We start from the raw sequence: 9,250 nt of genomic DNA on the forward strand, positions 1-9,250 counted from the left end.
CTCTGACTTTCCAAATTCTTTAGGATTTAGTTCTTGTAATAGTTAGTGCATTTTATGTAATTGTACTTGAAGATTGAAGACTCAACCATCATGACAATGGAATTTGATCTTTCCTCTTCTCATGTTTATTCTTTTATTATGTCTGAGTAGAGTCCTTTGTAGTCTGATTCAATGGAACTCAAGTATGAATTTATGTATGGTTGATTGAATTTTATGATTAGCTTTTATGTGATGATATGAAATTGTCTTTATCAATTCTTTCCATTAAAGGAGTAGTGTAGAACGGGAATGTTTACATTATTTCTGTAATTAGAAATTTCATAATCAGTGTTCTAGTCACCAAGGGATTGGGACTAGGACTCTGATGTAATCTTTAAAATCTTAGTGCTTAATGTATGTATTAAGAAGAGAATCACCAAGGGATTGGGGTTCTTGATTAATGTATCAACCAGGATAGTAAGGGATTACATCTTGGTGATAAGAAAAAGGTTGATTGACATCACATGGGAGATAATTCATAATAGGATTGATTCTTACATAAGTTTATGATTGAGGGACATTGATTTCTGACTACTTGTTTTTAAAATTCTAATTCACATTTTAGTTATTTTGTCAAGTCTTAATACAATTCAATTCTGGTGACAATAATCAATGCAATCAATAAATTCTTGTTTGATTCAACTTAATTATATATGGTTAGTTGATGCTTGAACACAAATCCTCGTGGGAACGATCTTTACTCATCATTTTATTACTTGTACGACTAGTACACTTGCTAAAGTTGCAACAAGTTTTTGGCGCCGTTGCCGGAGATTTGTTCTTTCAACATTGATAGACACCATTAATAATTGAGATTGAATTTTTATTATTTTCAGCAATTCTGGTCCAGAGCGCTAAAACGTTCAGACGTGACCGTTTTAGCGTTATGCTACGCACATCAATGTGCACATGTCTCTGGAGACCAGCGCTAAAACGCTTGATTTCAACGTTTTAGCGCTTGTCCATTTATATGATTTACACGGTTATCTCATATGTTTCACACACTCTCATATTCTACTCCCTCATTCTCATTTCACACACTCTCAAATTCTTTTACCTCTCTTCTGCTTATGTTAGGTTTTTATTGTTAATAACATGTCCATGGAATGTTGTATCAATCTGGGTAGTTTTCTTTTAGTTTTATTTTGCTATTAGTTTACTTTTGTAATTAAATTAAGCACATTGGGATATTCACTGTTTTTGCATGATGCACATTGCGATAGTACTGATGCTATTGGGTTATATATGAATGTGTTTCAGTGATCAATTGCTGTTTTAGATTTAAATTAGTTGCTGGGGACAACAACGTTTAAATCTGGGAATTGGGTGTGATTGAATGGCATGCAACTTCATGGAGATGTCACACAAATTGATGAGCCAAAATAGGAAAACATCTCAATCCTTTTCTTTTCTAAGTTTTCTTGTGTGATTTAGATTTTAGTTTTGATACAGAATTTGGATTTCAGTTTTGATATGGAATTCCGTGAGGATTCGACTGATCAAAGTTTTATATGATTGATCAAATTAAGGATACAATCTTATACCTTGCATGTTGAGCTAAAATGAAATGATGGCATGGCTCATTCAATGTGAAAGAGTAGAGAGATTAGTTGTGATTCATATAGAGAAAGTCAAGCATGCACTCTGAACTGTGAGAAATTGAGCCTACACAAAAAATTTTGTTCAGAGAGCACTTCACTCCATGAATAACTCTAGAACTTGCACTGTTTCTTGCTTGAAATGGTTTATGATGTGTAGTGTAGAAATGATTGAGGCACTTCTTTCTTGAACCAGAAAGTTTAAATGGCCAACCTTAATGTTCCCATTGCACGAAATCCTTGAGCTTAAGCCTGTTTGTCTATAAAACCAAGAGCCTACATTCATTCCAATCCTTCAGATTAAAAGTTTGAGATAAGTGATAATGGATGAAAGTTCTTTGGGAGAAAAGTGGTTCTTGCAATAAATGAATGTACAAAGTGTTGGAAATATAGAAAAGAAGGAAGAAAAAGGAAAAAAGGAAATTAAAGACACAAAGTGTCTAAAAAAAATAAGACTGAGGGAAGAAAAAAAAGGGATCAAAGACACAAAGTGTCTGTAAGAAAAAGGAGGAAGAAAGGTTCAAAGAAGGTACAAGGAATGAAAAGGAAGAAAGTTGGGGGAATTAAGAAGAATGTGATAAATACTGTGATCCTCCTCTTATCTGAATCTGATTCATTTAATCTGAACTCTTCTTCTTTAACATAAATCCTTACCTCTTGTCAAGCCACATACCAAGCCATATTGCCAACTAAACAAAGACCTTTTTGATCTGCTATATTCATCATTGTTACTGTGGAAAGTAAGAAGATGGGCAAGCTTATGGTAATTTGAGTACAGTGAAGATTGAATGATAAGTGCACCCTTAAACACTAGAGTGCAAGAGAGTTAAATTCTCATAATTTTTGAGAAGTTCCTAGTGAGGGGGTGTTTTGTTTGGAAGTCTCTGTATATCATCCCTACTGATCTATTAAAAAGTCACAAATGAGGTTGGGCAAATCATAGGAAATAAAAGATTGCATGGTTATAAGCTTGTATCATGAAATGTTGATCTTCTGTCAATTGAAGTTTATCCTCATGGATTTCATCTGTAAAGAATCTCAATTCCTTCTCTGTTTTTAATTCATTGCTGAGGACAACAATGTTCAAATCTGGGAATTGCGATAAACCCTTGGTTTATAAGGTTTTAACGCATGAATTAGCTTAATTTATGTGATTAAATGGATGGAAAAGAGGGTTAATGTCCTAGAAAGTCCTAAATACAAGTTCTAGAAGTTGTGTTGAAAATTTACATTGTTCTTGTAGAAAAATGAAGCTCAAGAAGCAAAAGAGAGACGGAAGAAGATTCTGAAGAAATTGGAGAATTCTAAGTGTTGAGCGCTAAAATGCCCAAAGCGAAAGTTTTAGCGCTCTGCTGCAAAAGGAAACCCAAAAGTGCTGGTGTTGGGCGCTAAAACGGTCAAATCAAACGTTTTAGTGCTCTGCTGTTCAAAAAAGATTCGGGTCTTTCACGCTAAAACGGTCAAGTCAAGCGTTTTAGCACTGAGAACAGTTAAAAGTGGTTAGGCATTCGTCAAGTTGAGCGCTAAAACGTCCAACAATGAGAGTTTTAACGCCCATGTTAGTTTTTGGATGTTATTTTAGTTTTGAAATTGTAAACTATAAATAGGGCAAGAGGCCTTCACACTTGACATAATCTCTGATACTTAGGAAGGGGAGATCAGATCAGATCTTTTATAGATCTGATCTGACTCTTCACTTTCTATGAATTTCCAAATTCTTTAGGATTTAGTTCTTGTAATAGTTAGTACATTTTATGTAATTGTACTTGAAAATTGAAGACTCAACCATCATGACAATGAAGTTTGATCTTTCCTCTTCTCTTGTTTATTCTTTTATTATGTCTGAGTAGAGTCCTTTGTAGTCTGATTTAATGGAACTCAAGTATGAATTTATGTATGGTTGATTGAATTTTATGATTAGCTTTTATGTGATGATATGAAATTGTCTTTATCAATTCTTTCCATTAAGGGAGTAGTGTAGAACATGAATGTTTACATTATTTCTGTAATTAGCAATTTCATCATCAGTGTTCTAGTCACCAATGGATTGAGACTAGGACTCTGATGTAATCTTTAAAATCTTAGTGCTTAATATATGTATTAAGAAGAGAATCACCAAGGGATTGGGGTTCTTGATTAATGTATCAACCAGGATAGTAAGGGATTACATGTTGGTGATAAGAAAAAAGGTTGATTGACATCACATGGGAGATAATTCATAATAGGATTGATTCTTACATAAGTTTATGGTTGAGGGACATTGATTTATCACTACTTGTTTTTAAAATTCTAATTCATATTTTAGTTATTTTGTCAAGTTTTAAAACAATTCAATTCTAGTGGCAATAATCAATGCAATCAATAAATTCTTGTTTGATTCAACTTAATTATATACGGTTAGTTGGTGCTTGAACACAAATCCTCGTGGAAACGATCTTTACTCATCATTTTATTACTTGTACGAGTAGTACACTTGCTAAAGTTGCAACATCCCCCATCAGAACTTATATTTTTCCACCATCAGCAAACCACCCAACAAGTTTTTGGCGCCGTTGCCGGGGATAGCAACACTAAATTTTGTTCTTATTACTGTTTTAGTACATACTCTGTATATGTGATTTTTTTTTTGATCACTGAACCTGCTGTTCATATAACTTGTGTTTATGGTTTATGAGTGAAGAGTTTGAAACAAACTCTGACCACTCCACTGAAGTACCTGAGTTTCTCTTTAATCCTGAACCAGAACGTACACTTCATAGAAGAAGAAGAAACCTCAGGGAATAAATTCTTGAAAATATGGCTGATCACAATAATAATGAAGATATTCCTCCTGAACAAAATTTCAGAACTCTGGCTGCTCCTTTCAGGAACAGACCAGAGAGAGGAGTAATCCTCCCTCCTGTAGCACCTAATTTTGAACTGAAACCTATCATGTTTCATATGATTACGGAAGCAGGAGTCTTCATTGGACTCCCTGCAGAAGATCCATACACACACCTCACCACTTTACAAGATACTTGTGATAATTTTAAAGCTGAGGGTGTGACAGAGGAGAGTATGAGAATGAGGTTATTTCCTCACTCCTTCGGCTTCAAAGCAAAAACATGGATGAAAACTCTCACCCCTGGTTCAATACACTCATGGGAAGAACTCTCTAACAAGTTCATAGAGAGGTTTCTCCCTATGTCCCAACAAGCTGATGTAAGAGCAGAAATCTCTAACTTCAGGATGTTTTATGGGGAAAATCTCTATGAAGCATGGGAAAGATACAAGGACATCATCAGAAAATGTCTAAACCATGGGGTAGAGAGTTGAGGAGTGTTACAATCTTTGTATAAGGGACTTGACCATACTTCTCGGTCACATTTAGATTTTGCTGCAGGAGGATATTTTTTTACAGGAACTCTTGAATCCAGGTATGACATCATAGAAGGACCTGCCGAAAGATGTCTCCAATGGCCAATAGACAGGGTAAACCCAGTAAGGAAGCCTGGCATGTTCAAACTAGACAAACAAACTGCCATGGAAGCCTAGCTAGCCTCACTCATGAATGAGGTGAAGAACCTGAAAAATGATCAAGAAGCACCAAGGAAGGAAGTCTTGCAACTCACAGCAGCTGAAACTGAACCATGCTCAGCCTGTGGTGACCTTCATGATTCAATAAACTGTCCATCCACTGCACTGGTGTGTTATGCAGAAAACTTTGGGAACAGGAACTTCACCCAAGCCAGGGACAATCAACAAGCAGGACGCAATACCAATTCAAATCTTGGAGGAACTATCACCAAAGATCAGAACCATAACCCCCAATGGAGGCCACCCATGAACCACAAACCATTCAACACTCAGCAGTAGTGGAATGTTTGAACAAAGAAGAAACAATTACGTTCCGTTCCACAGAGATGACCAATGCATCAACACCCTGGAAAACTATGTCAAAGAATATGTCACCAGGAATGATGCAGTGGTCAGGAACATTGAATCCCATTTGGGACCGATTGCTGCCAGTCTCCAAACAAGAGTACCAGGATCATTACCAGGGGACACTGAAGTTCCCTCGACCACTTCTGAATCCACCTGAGAGGTAAGTACCATGTCTAGCTAAAGACATTAAATTAAGCGCTGACTGGGAGGCAACCCAGTGGGTTCATTTGCTCTCTGACAAAGAGCAAAGTTTTGGGGTGGTTAACCTTAACCACATAGCTCCCAAAAGGAGGGAACGTCTGATGTTCCACTCCAAAGTCCAAATAACGTACGTTCCGTTCCAAGAACGTAGGTTTAGGGTGGTCCCTGACCACACAATCCCAATCTTCTTAAAAAAAAACTGTTTTATTTATATATTTTGCAAAGTTGTTATAAACAGTAGTAAATAAGTAATTAGTAATGCTTTACGTTCCCTTCCCCTTCATTAGATTAGGTTTACATTTAACTAATCAACATTTTTCTTTACCTTTTCTTTTAATGATAGTTAATAAATAATAATTAGGATTTTTATTAAGAAAAGACAAAGGGAAAGTTCCCTGGGTTAGAAGATAAGAATGACTGGGACACCTGTCCCTGCTGAGTCACTCAAAAAGATACGCAGCCATATCAAAATTGCACTTATTGCAAATCTTGAAAACGTGCTCAGAAAAAGCAACCGTCTCCTCCACCATTAATGCAACTGCACCATTTCCTTTTCCCTCTCTCCCACGTATTCTGACCTAAATCGTTCCATCTCCTTACATCCATCATCATCAGTTACACACCACTAACTGCTGACCACTCGTTTTGTAACGTCCCCATTCCACCACCTTTCCCACTCCCTCTCCTCAACCTCCACGTCCCCAAAACCTTTCCATTGCTTTCCTCCAGTGTTTATTTAAACCCATTTCTTCCTTCTTTCAAGTCTTACTACTTCCCACTAACTTAGAAACTTCTATCCTTCTTCTGCAATTTTGCCCTAACCTCCTTTCGGCTAAAAATGACCAAACTCTCAGTGAAAGTAACTCATGTGGCCAGCCGTGGCCAAGAACCAGAGCTCACTGAACCCATCATCCATCTATACCCAGAAAGAAACATATCCTTGCAGCAGGAAAAACTTGTCTTGCCTCCTTTCGTGAAGAAGGCCCTGAACAGCCTCAAGTGGCTTCGTTTTGCCACTGACGACCGTGAAATGAATGTCTCAATGGTGGGAGAGTTTCTGTACCAGACAAGGAGGCTACCTAAAGAGGACGTCACTGATGTGGTCACAGTGAGGGGAAAACAAGTGTCATTCTCCCCCATTGCTATCAAGGAAGTACTTTACCTTCCCACTGTTGACAAATGTCCATACCAAGAGTATATCGACAGCAAGGACGTCTCCAAATTTCTGGAGGACGTGCTGGGAGCAATAGCCATCGAGAACCCCATCTACGCTAAAGGAGCCCTCTGTAAGGGAAGCATGAGGGATGAAGCCAGATTCTGGGCATTGTTTGCCAACTCCAACCTCACCCCCTCCACGCATGAGGCCACTGTCAAGTGGGCCCTCCAAATCCAAATCTTACTGCATCATGAGGAACATTCATTTTCATGCAGTACCCTCATCTATGGTAGCTTGAAGAGGGAGATGAGAAAGACCACAGTTTGCCTCTCATGTCGCATCACCAAGCTCTGCTTGAAAGCTGGTGTGGAGGCCCACCAGGATGACATAACAAAGGTAGCATCTATCATCGATGCTAAGACCTGGAATAGTCTTAGGAGCACCTACATTGATACAACCCAGCCCATTCCTGAAGACCTCAGACGCACTGTCACCAGTAATGATGAGAAGGAAGCTCATGTGGTCCCTCAGAAGAAAACCACAAAGGCCATTCCTTCAAAATCCTCCACTTCTACCCACGTTCCGGCAAGAAGAACTGTTCCCCCTCCCACCAAGGTGAAAAAGGATGCCCCTGTTGCTACTGAATGCAAACAGGGTAAAAAGAAATTCCCTGCCAAAGCTCCCCCAAGAAAGGGGGAACGTTCAAGTCAAAGGCTGAAGAGAACCTTCAGCAGCACCAAGAAGGAAAAGGGAGCATCCTCTGAGAAACCCATCACCCTCTCTGACAAAGAGAAAGATAGAGATGACAATGAGCCTTTGGCAAAAAGGCTGAAGGCTGGCAGAACGTCAGTACCCAAACCAGATGCTAAAGAGACGTCCCGAAGCAACTCTGCCACTACATTCTCTGACGTTCCGTCCCCACCACCTGCTCACTCTCCACCAACACCTATCACACCACAGCCCTCTCTTGTGCAACAACAAGGAGATGAAAGAATAGAAAGGAAGCAGCTCCTGCTGCAGAAACATCAGTGGCTGAGCAAGAAGCTCAGCTACATAAGAAAAATAACAAAGGAAATGGGATTCCCTTGGAATCCCCTAAAAAGAAGAAAAAGCCATCTGTTCCCAGACAAATCAGTGTGGGAGGCCCCCTATTATATCCTGTTAACCGTCCTAACACCACTGGGGACGAGGCTCTAGCTAGAGCTCTAGCAAAGGAAGAAGGGATGGCAGGACAATGATGAGGTCCACCATCAATTACCTCGTTGCCATAATCAGTGATCTACTGAAGGATGCTGAGAAATGGCTACCTGCAGCTGAAGTATTAAGATTGAGATATAAGCTCAGGAGCAGACCCCTCACACAAGAGGAAGTTGATGAAGCCAAAGAAGCTGAAGGTGCTCACAAGGACAGCAGACGTCCCTAGTGAAAAGAAGAAAACCCTCATAGTTGTTTAAATTCTAGTTTATTTTTAGTATTGTTTATTTTCTTTCCCTTTTCGTTCCCTTGTAAATATTAACTTTTTGCAATGAAAAAGACTTTTTGATCAAACTGCTTGGTACATACATTTCAGTTGTAGTATTAAGGTTGTACAATTTTGAATAGCCAACAACTTGAAACACAAAGTCATTGATTAATCATTCTTATTCTTTCTCTGAGTACTTTAAATAGGAAAAGTGCAGGGAATTTAATCTTCAGATTTTTGAAGGAAGCTTATCTGTGTGAACTAAGCTGGTAAGGAACGGAAAAAGGCCAAACACTTACTTATGAGAGCGTTCCTGAAGTATAACCACAATGAAACCTCTAAACTTGCCTGGATGCTTTGAGTACTGCTGAAGAACAGATGGATTTCACTAACAAGGATCAACCAAATAAACACTTCCATTCCATCCACAGTCACCAACACATCACCAGGTCAACCAAAAGGACAAGGAACGAACCCAGAAATGAACAAAGAGGACATAAAAAGGAAAACAAAGAAAAAGGGAACAACCATTCAAAAGAATGCAGACAAAAATATCAGAAAACCTCCCTTCAAGGGAATAAAAGGTACAAAAAGAAAAGAGTGTTCCCCCAAATAGAAAAAGTCCAGTTCAATAGCACAAAAGTAAACGTTCCTTGATCCCACACTTAAGACCACCAATCTTCCACACCTCAATAAACCCACCTACCAAAAGATCTTTGGGAATGGAAGACATCTACACTTCATAGGAAAGCAGCAGAAAGGAAAGTTCTGAAGAATCACATCCAGGAATGGACAGAGCAAACACCAACCCTGAGTGATAGTGAGACATGAGATCAGCAACCTTCACTTACCTTGGAACAAATTCTTCTT

Source organism: Gastrolobium bilobum, unplaced genomic scaffold, assembly GCF_033153095.1.
Source record: "Gastrolobium bilobum isolate Gb01-03AN ecotype WA unplaced genomic scaffold, APGP_CSIRO_Gbil_v1 utg15118, whole genome shotgun sequence".
NCBI lineage: Eukaryota > Viridiplantae > Streptophyta > Magnoliopsida > Fabales > Fabaceae > Gastrolobium > Gastrolobium bilobum.